This window comes from Zootoca vivipara, chromosome 8 (genome assembly GCF_965207765.1).
Source record: "Zootoca vivipara chromosome 8, rZooViv2.hap1.1, whole genome shotgun sequence".
NCBI lineage: Eukaryota > Metazoa > Chordata > Lepidosauria > Squamata > Lacertidae > Zootoca > Zootoca vivipara.
The window spans coordinates 41,294,392-41,312,112 of record NC_142591.1 but is presented as its reverse complement, the minus strand read 5'-3'; the positions used below and the strand labels follow the sequence as shown (position 1 = coordinate 41,312,112).

Below are 17,721 nucleotides of genomic sequence, written 5' to 3'. Positions count from 1 at the left end.
CATATCATTCAGTTATTTATATAATGGGAATATTACTCCAAAAGGCTTCCAAGCCAGTGATGTAATGATTGCAGTCTGAAAGAACAAAAATTAAATGAAATCCTGAGTGGTTGTTTCAATGGAAAGAAAATGCAGTGATTTTCTTTTTTCTAACAAATGTGCTATTAAAGCAGAGATACAAGATTCCTTAGCAAAACAAGTTGTTATTGTTTTTGTCCAAGTTGCAAATTACTTAAATACATATCCTGCCCTACTTTGGCCATAAAAACATTCTATTCTTTAATTCTTGTCTGTAATGTATGCCATAGCTGCCAAGTTCTCCCTTTTTTTTAAGGGAAATTCCCTTAGGCTGAATAGGCTTCCTCGCGAGAAGAGGGAAAACCTGGCAGCTATGAATGTATGCATGCGCTGACGTTAGGTTTATATTATCACAGTGTCTGTTTGAACTCATTGTGCTATTCAAAATAAGTTCAAACACACACTGTGATAATATAAACCTAATGCCAGTGCATGCATACATTACATCTATACATCTTTGCATAGATACAGCATTCATAGATAACAAGCAGTGACGTGAGCAGCAATGCACAGTTGCTTTACTAGAGTAATGCCTTTAACAACAAGTGCTGTGTCACTTCTATATTAGCAACTGAGAAAACCATGTTCTAGGTCACTGAGTAAAGGAGGAAGAACATTTCTTTCCATATTCAAGCCAGTTAGACAAGTAATGGGGTATCTCCTCCTCTTAACCTCCCTTCTCTACAAACATGATATAGGAGTTTTCTGTATATCCCTAAGTACTGCAGGAAGCTTTGTTGCAACCTTAAGTGAATGATTTTCTTACTGACTATCTAGTGAAATTCATCCAAATATACTTCTCATAGCTATGTTGGCACGATAAATGAATGTCAGTGTGCCAATTTATTTATTTGAAAGGGCAAAAGAGTTCCATTAGTTCATGGGTAGCTAACCTGAGGCCCTCCAGATGTTGCTGAACTACAATTTCCATCACCCTGGAAAATTGGCCATCCTGCCTAAGGCTGATACAGGAACCACATCTGGAGAGCCTCAGGTTAGTCACCTATCCACTGGATGAACAGGTCTCTTGGTCCATTCTTTATCATATTTCAATTTTCATTGTAGCAGAGAATATCAAAACACTACAAAGTATTTTTTTTCTGAGGAAATAACAATGTTAATTCAACAGCTACTTTCATGTGCATCATATTCTTTTTCTTGAAACTCCTAATTCAACTAGTTCAATCCTACTACTTCAACACTAGGTGGAGCCCATTTCACAAAACTGAATATGAAACAGACAGTAAGGTAACTTCTTTATAAACTATACTTATGATATCTGGTCATTAAAAAAACCCTGGATTTTTTAATTATTAAAAACCAAACAAAAAATTTCACCTGCCATTAAAGCTTTAAATGCTACTATAACTGCAAGGACAAAGTAAAATGAAAATTTCCATTTGGATAATTCACATATTTTTTCATTGTACCTTTTACAAAGAAGGGCATATTTTAACATACTGTATGTGTTTTTGAAGTGCCTTAGATTAATGTAAAATTAAAGACAGTTGTATAAGTAAACTAAATAAAGCAAATATTTACATATCTCCTTTCTTTGTCAATAACTATTTGAATCTTACATAATTTACACCAGAGCAACAATTCAACTCACTGATCCACTCCCTAGGTGCTTAGAACAGGATATAGCAATAGTTCTGCTAGTGCTATTTCACCAAGTATGATATTACACCAGCGTCTTAGGCAGGTATGCCAACACAACTATCAAGGGACAGAATACAGTGGTACCTCAGGTTAAGTACTTAATTGGTTCTAGAAGTCAGTACTTAACCTGAAGCGTACTTAACCTGAAGCGAACTTTCCCATTGAAAGTAATGAAAAGTGGATTAATCCGTTCCAGACAATGAAAAACACCCCCTAAAACAGCAATTTCACAGGAATTTTACTGTCTAATGAGACCATTGATCCATAAAATGAAGGCAATAATCAATGTACTGTACTATAAAATAAATAAGACAGTATTGTAGATGAAAAAAATTAACATTTACAGTGGTACCTCAAGTTAAGTACTTAATTGGTTCCAGGGTGCCATTCACACCTCGAAAAGTACTTAACCTGAGCGGTGATAGTGCGCGTGTGCGAAGCGCCGATAGAGCACTTCTGCGCATGCGTGAAGCATGCAGATCGCGTACTCCGGAAAAGCGTACTCCGGGTCCGCAGAGTACTTAACCTGAAAGTACTCAACCTGAAGTGTACTTAACCCGAGGTATGACTGTAAAGATCAGGAAAGCGCATTACTAATTGCTATCTAAAGGAGCATCAGAGTGGGTAGGTACTGTAGTGATTCAATATTTAAAAGTTTGTTAAAACACCTAGTTCAAGTGAATACAACCTGCAGTCCTAAGCATATTTGGAAAGCCAGAACTACTGTCCAAGTTAATAGGACCTATTTATTTATTGCCTTGTAAATCATTCAGAACTGCTGCTATAGGATTTCTCTGGATATGCCACCACAATTTATAATTTTTCCTGTGAGACAGAGACAATGAAAAATGGTATAATCCATTAATATCAAACAGGGATATATTTCACTACTACTTGATAAAATGCGCTACAAAGAAGAAGAAGAAGAAGAAAAGCCTAATCTCACTCCCCAGTCTGAAAATAACTTGTCAAACCATGCAAAGTGCAGGACATAAAACAGTAGCAGAGTGCATTTGTTCATTGCTCAGAAGTTTTTACTGGGCTGATGTACTTTATCAACCTCTTCACCAGCTCAGAGGACAAAAAAATGCTGAAAGTCACTCTAACACATGGTTTCTATAAGCAATGCAAGCTATACTTCTGCTGACAATTTTACTACTACTACAGATTACTTCAACCTTTGAACTCAGCAGGCCACTGACCTCACTGACACTTTCTGCAACAGGCCTGTAGGATCAGTGCAATAAAGATTAAGATAAGCATGGATGCAATTAACTGTGGCCTACTTCTAACTAAGGAGGCAACCCTTAGGACTCTGGCCTATACCCACTCAAACAGCAGGTGGGGGAGGGGCTCACACTGAGTGCTCCTTCACACATACCAGAAAGTGTTTCACAGAGAAAACCAGCAAAACCAGGAGAGGGGGGAAGAGGCATCTATAGCCCAAGATCCAATGTAGCACAAGTGGAGCACAAGCTCACACAACAGGGTGTCTTATTTCTCCTCACCCCTGCAGCTGGCTTCATGGACCCAAAATCTACAGTGAAGGGTTGGTGGACAATCTAGAGCAGATTCTGAAGGTGTGCTAGGGGATGGGTGGGGGGAGAAGATTCAGCACAAGTCCCACTGAGAAAGCAAATTTCCACCGAGCAATCAAACAGACATCATTGGATGTCACCCATTATGTTTTCTTGTAATTAAGTGCTGCTAAGGTCACGAAGGAGGCGCATGTGGCACTGTGGGTTAACCCACAGAGCCTAGGGCTTGCCGATCAGAAGGTCAGCGGTTCAAATCCCTGCGACGAGGTGAGCTCCCGTTACTCGGTCCCAGCTCCTGCCAACCTAGAAGTTCGAAAGCACGTCAAAGTGCAAGTAGATAAATAGGTACCGCTCTGGCAGGAAGGTAAACAGCATTTCCGTATGCTGCTCTGGTTCGCCAGAAGCGGATGCTATACACTGGAAGCTGTATGCTGGCTCCCTCGGCCAATAACGCGAGATGAGCGCCGCAACCCCAGAGTCGGTCACGACTGGACCTAACGGTCAGGGGTCCTTTTATCTTTACCTTTAAGGTCACGAAGAGCTGCACACGACTAAATGACTAAACAACAAAGGTCAGTAGGGCTTACTTCCAGGTTTAGCACTTTGGTGAAAAGTTATATGATGACCTGACGAATTTCATTTATATTTAGTGACCAATTAAGAGAAGATAAAATTAGTTGCTATATTCTGTGTTTGTCATATTGTCAGCTCTTTTCCTAGAAGGCTGTTCATGTTGTGTTTTAGCTCATGGGAGAACTCACTAGCCATAAAAGAAACTAAAAGTGGACTTCAATGTCCCTCTTACATGTTCATGAACATTTCGTCTGTGCAAGCATTGCAGCTTTCTGGGTGGAACATTCTGCCGTCTCCTCCTGACCCCCAGGGAGACCATTCTGAGGAGTACGCAGGGGGAGGGGACTTCCATTGTACAAGCAGAAGACTGTCAGGGGATTGTTAGGTGAATTCCACCCAAAATGCAGGTTTCCCAAAGCAATCATTTACAGCACGGATTTAGTACTCCAGTTCTTGCTGGCTTACAACTCCCAACATTCCCCAACAGTTTGTTGTGAGTCAAGGCCCCACACCCCCTCCTTAGATGAATAAAACCTGTGGACACCAGTATTTTAGGTTAATGGGCTAAAAAGACCACAATTTTATTGGTTACAATGCCTTAGGCACTGGACCCAAACTGGCTATATCTGACTCCTGCCTGCCATGCAGGAAGCATAACAAGGGTTAACCGCCAGTAGGGGGAGCCCTATTGATGTACATCAACTCGGATCTCCCCCCAGGGTCACCAGACAGGTCGTGCCATGGCCCTAGCCTCCATCTGGGCTTTGGACAGGAACCATGACCCCGGATTCCTTAATGGAATACCTTTAAAGAGGAGGGGTAGGTGATGGCCACAACCTCCCCTCCCAGAAACCAAGCTTTTCCAATGCCTAACCACCAAACCTTACAAAGTTGTGATGATTTGCTACGAGGTAGGCAAAAAACCAAGTGCCTGGTGCCAATCTGCCAAGTGGAAAAATTCCTACCAGGCCCCTTCAACAGGTGACCAACCGAAGTCCATAGCAAGGTCAAGGTGACAAATGCAAGAAGAAAGGGCAGGAGATCCGTGGAAGCCGGGAGCAAAAGGAGAGCTCCCGGCCGTGCGGCTGCTTACATGTGGCAAACCACGCCCCCCCCCCAGCCAGTCGGATTGTGAGCAGGCTGGGACTCCCCCATGATGTGGGTGTCTTGCCCACTGTGGGTGGGAGGGCGCGAGGCCTGCGCGCAACCCCACCCTTCTCTGAAGAGGAGCGGCTCTATGATACGTGGGGTGGGAGGGAGTTGGAGTCCAACAACATCTGAGGGTCATAGGTTCTGTACTCCTAATTTATAGGAAGAAGAAAAGGCATCAACATTTCCATACGTCCTTAGAATATGTGCAAAAGGTTTTTTTTTATTACCCCATTTTCTGGAACATAGGGCAAGAGGGAAAATAGTAATTTATCAATTAAACCTACTGCAATAAATTTGAACCTAGTCAGCTGTGTCGATAGGGGTTATTAGCAGATGAATGCTTTCCCTTACCTTCAAATGATTTGAAACAAACTCCCCTTCTTGTGCAACAGTGTACAGAGATGGCAGTAATATATGGGCTGTGAATACAAGCAGCTATACATATTTCAAAGCACCACAAAATGAAGGTTTTAGTTTTACAGTGGTTTCTTCACATCAGACTATAACCCTAAAGACTGCAAATCAGAATCTGACATTTGTTCAATATCAAAGAAACTAGGCTGCTTAGCTCAAAGACACTGGACGAACTGGAGTAGAGTGGGTGGGGCTTGAGAAAAGTGAAATGTATATTCTCCTGCCCTCCCCCAACTTAGATGCATATGGACACACACAGAGAGCCCGGAGTGAGTACTCAGTCTATAGTGAGTTGTCAAACAGTCAAGTAGTGCTCTTCATTACTCAGATTTAATGGGCAGTTTCATTTCTCTGCTCATTTCACCAACAGTGTCTAAAGAGAAATGCTCCTTTATCCAAAACACTTCAGAACTGATGGTTCAGTGTTCTCATGGGATTACTCCAATACAGTAGCAGCAACAGGAGGATCCCTGCAATCTAGAAAACTACCTCCTACAGCAAGCATTCAAAAGAGCCAAAAAGAGAGGTATACCTGAAGGACTGGAATAGAGAATGAGTCAGTAGGCAGGTGATAAAACAGGGTGACATGGGGGTGGCGTGGGGTGAGGTGAGGTGCAAGCATACTTCAGGCTTCCAGTGCATTTCATAGTGATTGCCATACTGATCACGTGTAAAGCACTGCTTTGTACCTTTTCTGTCATGTCTCTACTTTGACATTGGAAAAACTTTGAAAAAATTGTGAAGAAGTTCTTGCCCAGCATTTTCTGTCCAGAAACTTGCATGGTACCAGTTAAAGCAGTATCCCATGTAAGCAAACAAGAGCCAAGCTATTTCTAAGAAGAAAGGGGAAGCATTCACTAATCTCCAATCTGGCACAACACTGTGTTAGTATCGCAAGAGGAATAACTAGAAGTCACATGCTAATGTGTGCAATAGTGCCCTAAAGCTTTTTTCTTTCTTTTTTTTAAAGGAAAGCTAGTCTGCGAAGGGGATTTAAAGCAATGAAAGAGGGATGGGGTTGCTGAAACATTTTCACATCTAACTTTTTCTCTGCTCCAAATTGCCCACCAAGTAGCTAATCCATTGGAATTCAAATTGCTGCTTTTATAGTATAAATTCTCATTCCCAATGTGACTTTGTTTTGTCAAGTAACTGTTAGCCTGGAACATGTAGTTTGCTCCTTATAATAGAAAACATGCCCATGGAGGCAGCTCCGTTTCCTTCTCCTGAAGGAAAAAGGGCTTTGGAGAGAAAGAACAGATTAGTACACATCAGTTTTTAAACTGTTGCTTAATTTTTTTAATTTTGTTAGCACCAACGGGTGCTCCCCTGACCTTATGAATCAATTGTTTCCTCATTCTGCTGACACATAAAGTGTGGGCCATAACTTGCTGTTTCTTCCCAAATAGCACCATTTAACTACTTCCTTATCACGAACATCTTCCTGTGCAAGAGTAATTTAGAAACCTTTGCCACTGTAATTTTCTTTGCTTCATTCTCTTTAAAGCTAAGCCTTTATGCGACAGACAAAATACTCATTCATCAGCACTATTATCTCTCCAAGAAATGAAAATGAACAGCTATGGTTTAAACACAAAAAGAAGGGACAAGAGCAAACAACTTATCTGCATACATGAAAAAGAAATAAAAGCATGTTTTTTAAAAAGAAAGAAAGAAAGAAAATCATTTAGCATGATTTGTCCACTGCATGCTGTGTCAGGCAAACAGATAAGGAAAAGGAACTTTAAATATAACTCTGGGACAAGTAACTCTGAACAAGTTATAAAGAAGAAGCAATACGCCTTCTCACAATGGATGATAATTTCTGCTTCCTGAAAGATTCTGAAGCAACATCCCTACTTTGCCTTTTCCTTAACCTCAGCCACTGCAGGTGTGACACTGGACACAACAGGGCAAGTGCCAGAAATTCTATTGATGTGTGGGTGGGAACAGGTGGGATAATGGAAAAAGAGAGAGGAAAGTCATCAAATGAAAAGGTGGGTGGACAACTTCAAAATACCATTTGGGACTGCTAAATCTGTTCTCTGACCATAGGGAGAAGTGGATCAAAATTGGAACAAGTTCTAAAAGGGAAAACTAACTCTAAAGCAGCATCATGATGCATACGTGGGGCTTAGTTCAAATAGACAAGTAAAGTAGGTCATTTTGGAGCAGCAATATCTTGGCCATATTGCAGGCTTAGTGGATCATGTTTCAGGCAGCTCTCTCTTAAGTATCCATTCATTTCATGCATAAATATTTATTCTGTTGCAAATTAGGATCCATTAGTTCCCAGGTCATAAAAAGAAGTAAACAAGATTCAAAGATTGTGCAGGGCAGGAAAGCTTGGTGAACAGAAAGGTTTGATGATCATTTACAAAGCATGCTCATTGCTCACCTAAGCAACACATGTTTAACAGTGTGTGTGTGTGGGGGGAAGGATACTGCAAGGCAGACCCACTTGTGGTGCCCCTCTCTTCAGAGATACCAATGCCCATAGGACTACATTACATTCCTAACAGAACTAGAACATGATTTCTTGAGCAATACATTTCACCATCATAGGAGTATTAGAGCTTGGAGTTTATTGTTGTTCTGACTTCTCTCCACTTCTTGGTACCATATCAGAAATTTAGATTTGAAGATGAGGGAAATCTCATTAAATGGGATTCCTGTGAGCCACTGAATTCTGGAAAGCTGGGTTGAAATCTATGTTCGTCTGAGGTCCAAACTAGACACTTAATACACAGCATGCAGCTTCATTTGTTTCGTTTTTCCTTTACTAGTTACAAGCATGGGGAGTCAATTTCTCATTACAAAGGCAGCAGGAAGGAAGGGTAGCTTATCTCTTCACTCAGCAATTGAAATGGGAACATTGCTTGCTTTATTATTTCTCTATATTATGCTAAAAACTCCGAATATATATATATATATATATATATATATATATATATATATATATATGATTTAACTACCCACTTCTTTTCAAGAAAGCAGTTCGTATACTAATGGGAGATTTCTTATAAAAATGGGGGAGGAGGTGTTCTTTTCAAATTGATGAACTGAAACACCAAAGGCATCAAAGTGAAGTCTGTTAAAACTGTTTTTAAAACTTGAGGCTTAAGTCCTTAACATCTATCAGCTACAGTAACTTCCAGTATGTTTTCAGGTCCAATTTAGAGCGCTGGTTTAAGCCTTTAAAGTCCTGAATACTGTAGTTTTGGCATGAACTATTTGACAGACCACATGCCATCCTGCCTTCACTGATATCACAATCACAGGCCACCTTGGTGTTTCTACCTACCAGATCTCTGAGAGGGATAAGCATGTAAGAACCTTTTTTGTGGTGGCTCCACACCTTTTGAACCTCTTCCCAGTAGAACTGAAGCAGGCACCTGCACTCCAGATTTTTTTTGAAGGCGTTAAATAATCTGAAGGTGTTATGATTGGTCACCCCAGAATAATTTTTGTTTGTTTGTCACAGTCACTGATGGTGGATGGAATTTTATTATGTTTTGGGAGTTCCGAGTTTGTTTTTAACTTTGTAAATCTGCTTTTTTATTGATTTTAGTAAAACTGTATAGGTTGTATCTATATATATGTGTGTGTGTGTGTGTGTGTGTGTGTGTGTATATATATATATATATATATATATATATATATATATATATATATATATAAACTTTTTATTGCTTTTAAGTTTTTTTGGGTACCAAAGAGTACCAAATCAATATTTTAAAATAATAAATAATAGATTGCAGGAGGGACCATTTTAGACGCATCCAATTAGTGCACTATTAGCGATGTACAGGTCCTTTTGGACCCAGAAGAAGGTTGAGGCACACTTATGCACACTCTGCCAATGCACCTGGGGGGCCGGGAATGAAACCCCGGCACAAAAGAGTCACCTGAGCCTGTTTACCTTTTCCAGTCCTGATGCACTGAGTTTATGATATATTGCCAGTAGGCAATCATCTCACAGCAGGAATTGCTTTATTGTATGTGGATTCGCATGACTTGGTGAGCTAAGAAAGGGGAAAGGACTAGACCAGAAAAAAAATTCTTTATTTAGCGAGCTATTTCATTATGCTTTAGGACAGCCTTCCCTAACCTGGTGTAGGCCCAGTCAGCATGACCAATGGTGATGGGAATTGTCTAAAGTATCTGGAGGGGGTCAGACTGGGGTAGTCTGCATTCTAGTTGTCAACAGAGAAGAAGCAAAGCCACAGGTGACACTACATTGCACTACCAAGAGCAGAGGTGGTACAGGTGATTTACTTTGCTCTCTTCACGTAGGCCTGCATCACACAGGGCTTGGAACACAGCAGTCAAATAAAATTAAGATGTCCAGGTGTCTTACAACGATACTGAGGTAAATCACATTTATGTTGCATAACTGGTCTTATCACATTTCCAATGAATGCATATGCTTATTACAGTTAACCTGTTTCAGCTCTACTAATGAACTTCACTGTTATCAGACACAGAACATACTCCTGTTGCCAAGCTTGTCATTCAAGCCTGGGATTCCTCTAATCTCTTTTTTGCTGTTGTTCTTATACTCTAGACATGACATGCATTCCTATTATTTCATGGAGAGAAATATATGGTTCTTCATATTTTCAAGATGACTTCATTTTATCTTAAGACAAAATCTGCATTTACTTGTTGTTGTTGTTTGTTTGTTTGTTTGTTTTAAACCCCCCACTAGTACTGCTGTAGCTGCTGGAGTCAGCCCAGATACAGCTGAGCAAAGATAGCAAAATTGCTCACTTTAATAATCACTGCATGACCATAATGCAATATGCAGTGAGACATTATACATGTACTTTAACACAGAAAAAGCTACTATCATACACTCCTAGGCAGAATATTAACAAATATAAAAACAAAACAGAAATGTAGACTCTTTGATTCAGATGCTGAGCAAATAAAGTGAAGTAATACGCTACATGTATATTCCTGAGCTCAGGAACCATTACTCTTTCAAGCTGATCAAGGCTTCCTTGCTTCAAAGAAGGATTTGCAGCAGTTCACTTACAGGACTCACTGCTACTCAGTCATGAAATTACCTAGCACCAGTCATGCAGGAAAGCCACTTTAACTGCATTTCTAGCCACGCCACATATCGGAAAAACAACAACGATCCCATAGAATGGGTCAGGGGAGAGATTAAAGGTGCAAATGGCATCCCTTGTAGTCAATGGCAAAACTTCCATTGATCTTAATAGGTTTGGAATGCCCCCTAAAGCAGCATAGCAACATATGCTCAACTAGCATGAAAGGTCATATGAAAAATGATGAGCATCATTAAACTCCAGTTCTATGACCTCATATTAAAGCCATAAGACAAGCAGCTCCACAAATGCAGAGCTAGGTTATGAAAAGATCAAGAGACATACTACACATATTTGCACTTGTGGATTTATAACCAGTACATAAAAAAATTATTTGTTTGTAGCTCATATGTCAAGCAGTCAATTAATATAAATCTAAGATAATAAGAACACTCTGTAGCAGTATCAATGCACATTTAGAATGTATCACAGAAAATTAAACCAAACAACTATGCACATTTCCCAGTTATATTCATGCAACTGAAAAATATTGGCAATTAAATTACAAACTGCACTCTGGAATTCAGGGAACCATACTAAATCATGTACTTAAAGAACACAAAAGTAACATCTCTCATATATCTTTAAAATACATGCTTAATTCTAACAATGTGACAGCAGAATGTGCCTTCAGACTGTATTCTGGACCCCATCAGTGGGATTTAAGACATTAAACATACTGCTGCACCATCCTTAACTATTCAACTAGGATTTGAAACTTCGTGAACCTATCATATCACTTATTAAACGTGGTGCCCCTGATATAGTTATAGTCACAGATTTTTTAAAAATTGTTTAATACATGACTAGCTGCACAAGAATACAGATGTGGATGCATGTTAAGATGTATTTTAGAATACACTGCCATTCAGAGAAATACAGAACAGATTGAAATATATGCTTATTCTGCTTATTCTGTGTAGCAAAATACATATCTAATTTTATATCTGTGGTTCCCAATGCAGCAAGCGATAGGCGTGTGCAACAAGCCTGCTATTAGTGTGAATCTCCCCAAACAGCACTACTGTACTGGCAGGGCCGGCTCTAGGGGTAGGCTGCGCCCGCCCACCAGCTGCAACAAGAAAGGGGGGCGGAGCGGGGGTGCCGGAGCGATCTCTGCACCACGGCGCCAGGGCGCCCGACATGGTTGAGACGGCCCTGTGTACTGGCCAACACAAACATAAAATGTGGTTGTGGATGAGCAGAGAATATGGCATAATACATCATATATATGACATTCATGTATATGTATATACTTTCTAAACCACACTTTCCTCTAAATTAGAAATGCTAAAGAGCCATTTTTCATGTCTCAGAGAAAAATATCTTCATTCCATTACATTTTTTATAGAACTTACCAATAATTTCAATATGATGACCATCACCAGACCATTGTAGTATGTTAACATTGTAGTAGTAGACAGTGAATCGTACGAGTCAGCACATAAAAAAGAAGGGGAGGGGAAACAAGTTAGTAATTTAATAGCAATGTCACCGGTTTATAAATAATACGTTACAAGATAACAGTCAAGTGCTGGTATCAGTTAATTGCAGACATCAGCTCCATTAGAGACACCATTAGAGATACAAAAAAAAATGAGCAAGATAATATCCTTAAATACTGCATTGAATAGATAATAGTGCAGGAGCAATGAGCTAGGCATGGAATGAAAAATAACATTGTTCTAACACAAAGATTGTGGCTGAGGGAACACGTCAATTTGGGGAGTCTAGTCAAGGCAAACTAGCCTTGACAAGATTGAAGCAATAACTTGTTCTAAGTTCAAGCCAGAAGGAGAAAAAAATCCTTAAGGAAAACACAATGTTCTGGGAATTGGAATAAAAGACCTGGACAAGAAATATAGCAAGAACTGAAAGATTGACATAACAAGGAAAAGGCACACCCGGAAGGTGGCTCAAAAAACAAACAAACAAAAAAGCACTTCAGGAGGAGGGCTCTGCGCTTGCCCTCCTCTGCCCCCTCAACATTCAGGCGCCCCGGCCCCTTACTGCAGATCTTGAGGGGGCTGAAGACCTCTCAGCCCCCTGTAATTGGCATGCCTGATTTCTAGGATGAAGGCAAAACAAGAGGAAAAGTAACTAACAACTGGTACTTTAAAAAGCTGTATTGGAAACAAGCTGATGACTTTGATATTTAATCACTACTAGTTATGTTCTCAGATCATGGTCAGAATTAGAATATATTCAAAAACAGAGTGCATGTAACAGTGCCAAGATTTCAAGTGTTCCAAGAAGCCAGTGTTATTGTGTTATCTGTCACAGTCAATCTGAAAGTTTCCCCATCTGTTATTTTAGGCCTAAAACTAGCTGACCTTGGAAAATATATGCCACTGCATAAAATGTAAACCCTATAAGAATTTCCAAGCTAAGCCAAAACACTGGATGGCAGTCAACAAAGTTTTAGTCAGAGTAATTAACTGAAATTAACATAGTTAATTTGGCATAATATAGTTGTGTTCATTAATTTCAGTGAGTCTACTTTGAGTACAACTTAGCTGACAACCACCTAGTATCACTATTATATACCTGGAAATCTCTAAACCACCCAGGAAACAATTCTGTGTTTATATCTATGATCACAATTTTCTCCAGTTTTGAAATGGGCTTAAGTACTGATCAGGGGAGGGAAATATCACAGGAAAGTACAAAAAAAATTGTCACAGAAGATGCATTTCAATAGGAAAAATATCTCTCTACAACTTCTAATATGATTAGTTACCTGCTTTCCTCTAACACAGAGACAAGCAAGTGAACATCCACACAACAATATTAAAGGAAACTGGATCTGCTTCCAATGTACATTTAATTCCTGTCTCCACCTATATTTCTGAATTCATGCTGCTGTGACCCATTGTCTATTGACAGACCACAGGCACCATCGGCTAAGAACAAACAGTCCTGTGACAAAAGCCACAGAAGGAGCCTGCAAAAATTGCAGGTCATGTACCAAAAGCAGTAGTTACAGTACTTGTCTGCTAAACAGCAAGCCCAGGGAACCCTTAACGTTCACACAAGACAGCAGCAATATAAAATATACTTAGAGTTTGGATTTGATATTCCACTTTATCACTACCCAAAGGAGTCTCAAAGCGGCTAACATTCTCCTTTCGCTTCCTCTCCCACAACAAACACTGTGAGGTGAGTGGAGCTGAGAGACTTCAAAGAAGCGTGACTAGCCCAAAGTCACCCAGCAGCTGCATGTGGAGGAGCGGAGACACGAACCTGGTTCCCCAGATTACGACTCTACCTCTCTTAACCACTACACCACACTGGTTCTCTTAGGGGGGAAATCACCTAAAGCATCACAACTAATATATTCCTGTCCAGAGCTCCTAAAACACTGAGTGTATACCTAGAGTCAACTCAGACTTCTTAACTGCCACCTGGAGGCCACTTTTACATTTCCTCAGCTGGCTATAGGCACAATATAGTAAGCTGTGCATGTCCAGTTTAGAATAGTAGCAGAAGTAGTAGTAATAGTAATGTGACTTGTTTTACATCACCATAGAACATTTTTGTTTTCACTATCTGTGATGATCAGGAAAAAGGTGGGGTATAATTTAATAATAATAATAATAATAGGGACAAAATGGATGGTGCTATATGAACAGTGTAAAGTACTATTTTATAATGTTCCTTCTTTCTCTAAGAAAACCAAAAACAAAGCCCTCCTGCTCTACAAATTAAAACACAAGTGGATAACATCAAAAAGGGAGATTCTGCCCAGTCCACTCCTTGCCCATCATGTTTCATCATCATCATTAGCAGTGAGTCTGATTCACAAAGGAAAACATGTTTTTAAACGGATTTCCCATCCTTTGTTTGACACTCAGAACTCTACTATCACAGTCTGGTCATTCATGTGTATAGCAAATAAATAATTGAGGGGGGTCAAGCAGGGACAAGCCACTAGCTACATGCTTCTCCCACCACTGTTTTCATTACTGCTCAAGTTGTGGAAGGTGACTGTCTGAAGTGGCAATGTATCCATGGAGGTTTCTTGTGATTTTCCAAAGTTCTAAAAGATGTGGAAAACCTCCATAGGCATAAAACAATCCCTGCTCGAGGCAATCCTCTTCCATGAGTCAAAAATGACTATGGACGAAAAATGAAGGTAGTGTGCTTATCCCTGCTGTATTTTGTGTGCTGTCTCTGTATTAACTTTTCTCTAGTTGCAACACCTAAAGAGGACTCTGCATTCCTCAAGCACCCCTACAACTGATATCTCTAATCAAGTGCTAAGGCCATAATTTGGATAAGCCCATGACAGGTCAGACAGAAAGCCATGCTACAGAAATGGGTTCTCCAAGAGAAGCTGTTCACATTGGCAAGAGCACTGGTTTTTAGGCATTATAGAGCCCAATTGCTCCCCGCACAGCAAGTAGCTAAATGCTTCACGGAACACTGATGTGCCAATTCTGTGTCACTCTTGTCATTTATTCTAAATATAAATCTGAAGAGATTCAAAATTACGCTTCTACTTTACATTCCTGAAATAGCTGTCAAAACAAGAGATTAAATGGATTAGTTTGCTATTGTAGTCACACTATTCGCTTACCAAGTCCTGAAAAATACTTGCTGTGAACTACTGAAAACAATGCTTTCTCAGCTGCCTAAGCATATAGGGGTGTATGTGTGTAATATATTAAGCTGTTTATAAGGGGGAAAATCTATATTTTAGGGCATGGAATACATTTGGTAATTTATTATTAGCCAGTAGCATTAACTTTTTTCTCTTAAGGAAGGAAATGAAGATTGTAAATTATTGACCTTCATTACAGTGTCAGGAATTTTTGCCTTCTAGCTGACAGTGAAGAGGGCTTTTGTCTCCAAATAGTCTTTTTAGCTACAATAGGAGAACAGAACAGCTACCGGTATCTATTTCCTGATATTATCTTTCTTCAAGCAAGCAAAAGGCTTTATCTAGCCAGTATAAAATCAAGTGATTATATTTTGCAAAGTATTTGAAATCAATAGTTTATTGAGAAAATGTTCAGGGCAAGATATACTCAACATTTCCAGAATTTCTGGAGCCATACATATATTTCTCAAAAGAAAAATAGTACATAAAATTGTACTGTTCAGAATACTTCATGCATTTTGGATATACACATTCCTTTTATTAGAGCAATACAAATAAACTGGAGTTAGGAATGCTTTGGAAGAAACAAGAATGAAATCAATCAACTCTGCTAAAACTTTGCAATTTCCTGGGGGCATACAAACAACCATCACCCTACATGCCTGAGGGTCCCTAATCCAGTAAAGGGTTATGTGTGCTGCTTTTAACCTTTGTTGCATCTGTATTGTGGTGGAAGGTATTTGGTTAAGCAAGATTAAGCAATATGTCAGCCCAAACAATGCTGTTCCTGGATCCAAGACCTTCAAGAAGTTCACTGGAGGTCTACTACAGTCCAGGGTGCTGTGGTAGACTCGCCCTCATATCCCTCAAGATCTCCAAGGCAGAGAGAATATGACTGGTTAATCGTGAAACAGTGTTCTTGAAGCTACAAACATGAGTTTGACCAAACTGCGGGAGGCAGTGGAAGACAGGAGTGCCTGGCGTGCTATGGTCCATGGGGTCACGAAGGCAGTGCAAGACAGGAGTGCCTGGTGTGCTATGGTCCACAGACACGACTAAACAACAACAACAATTGTGGAATGGGGAAATGGTCTGGGTGCTTGGAACAATGGCTTTCAGCACCCGCTAAATGTGAAAAGTTCAGCCTTCTTGGTTCTCTTGGGACAATGACATGAAAGGGTAGCCAGCAGGAGAAACAGTGGAGAAAATCTCAAGACTTTTTGATGGATTAGAACTCATTCTGAATGGGTTAGAACCTACTCTGTAGCAGTGATGATGCTCATGTCAACACAGCCTATAAATTATATCATCCCAGCAGAGTGACATCCATTCAGAGCTGACCTGAATGGTGTTACATATTAAACTTCCATTAGCTTGCTGTAACAAGTTTGCAAAACATGTTGCCAGTCAAGATGCTCACATTTGCATTAGATTCCACATTAAGCGGAGTATCTACAGTTATGACTCAGGTGTCTGGTTTTCCTATGTTTCTTCAGCATAAGGATGAGGACAAGGTGCCTGAAGAACTAAAGCCAAACAGCTCTTCTTTGGATCCATACCCATCTTGGCTGAATAAGAATACAGTACCAGAGCTGAGTATGTTTCCTTGGATGGGGGCTATGTTCCAATTCCAATACTAAAGGAAGGATTTGTGAGCCCTCTTTCACCTCCACCATCCTTAATTGTTACCAGCTAGGCTTTAACTTCCTTTTTTTTTTAAAAAAAAAGTAAGGTGTAGGAGAGAGTGGTGGCAACTCAGTTGCAGGTTGGATTTAGATCTGTTCCAGCCTGGCTTATTACAAGGCTGAAATCAGCTTGATGACTTTGGTGGATGACAGCAGCCAGACACTACACAGGGGGAGTCTTCCCTGCTGGTTCTGCTGTACTTCTCAGTAGCTCTGATGTCATCCTTTTATAGAATTTCCTGCAGCAAAAGGAGCACGTGGATAAGTTTGCCCATGGATTACTTCCCAGAATTTCTATCTCCAAGCATTTCCGCTTTTGTCTGATCATGGAAGTGATGTCAGGCAGGGGTGTACCCAGGATCAAAACTAGGGGGGCAAGGGGCAGGGCCAAGGCACGGGAGGGAAGGGAGGAAGCGTGTGGGGCGGGCCGGAGGATCGACGGCAGCGGGGGAGTCTCCAGAGGCAGGTGGCGGCAGAGGAGCACAGCCCAGCAGAGCGTGAGTTCGGCGTTCCTGCCCGCCGTGCCGCGCCCTCCAGCTTCCCATTGCGCTCTCTGGTTCCCTGCTGCGCTTGCTGGAGGGTGCTACGGGGAGCTGGAGGGAGGGCGCGACGGGCGGGAATGCCGAATTCACGCTCCGCCGGGCTGTGCTCTGCCTCCGCCTCTGCCCGCTGGCAGCGCCGCTCTCATGCACTGGCCCTGCTTCTAGGGGGCAGCTGCCCCCCCCGCCCCGCGCTGAGTACACCCATGATGTCAGGTTGGTGATGAAGCACCTTCCACATGATTTGAACTGTTCAATGTCCCACACAGAATGGCTGCCATTGTATCTACTTTGTCCCTTGGCTAAGTGTGGGGAGTAGCACATACACGGCACCTTCTTCCTGTCTTTTATATGCCGTCA

At 40.8% G+C, this 17,721-nt stretch overlaps 1 protein-coding gene and 1 pseudogene across 7 annotated transcripts in view; one reads left to right on the top strand and one right to left on the bottom strand.

Annotated features, from left to right (window-relative positions):
* The window catches only part of EPB41L3 (erythrocyte membrane protein band 4.1 like 3), a 132,782-nt gene that overhangs the window by 108,855 nt on the left and 6,206 nt on the right, over positions 1-17,721 (bottom strand). The window contains exon 1 of one of the 7 annotated variants that reach the window (XM_035126103.3): positions 11,893-11,963. The exons of the other annotated variants lie outside the window; for them this stretch is intronic. The gene's annotated coding sequence lies outside the window, so the exon portion shown is untranslated. Of the gene's footprint in view, positions 1-11,892; positions 11,964-17,721 lie in introns of those variants that run through there. 7 annotated transcript variants of the gene reach the window in all.
* LOC118090173 (A-kinase anchor protein 7-like) overlaps positions 16,550-17,721 on the top strand; it is a 73,211-nt pseudogene continuing 72,039 nt past the window's right edge.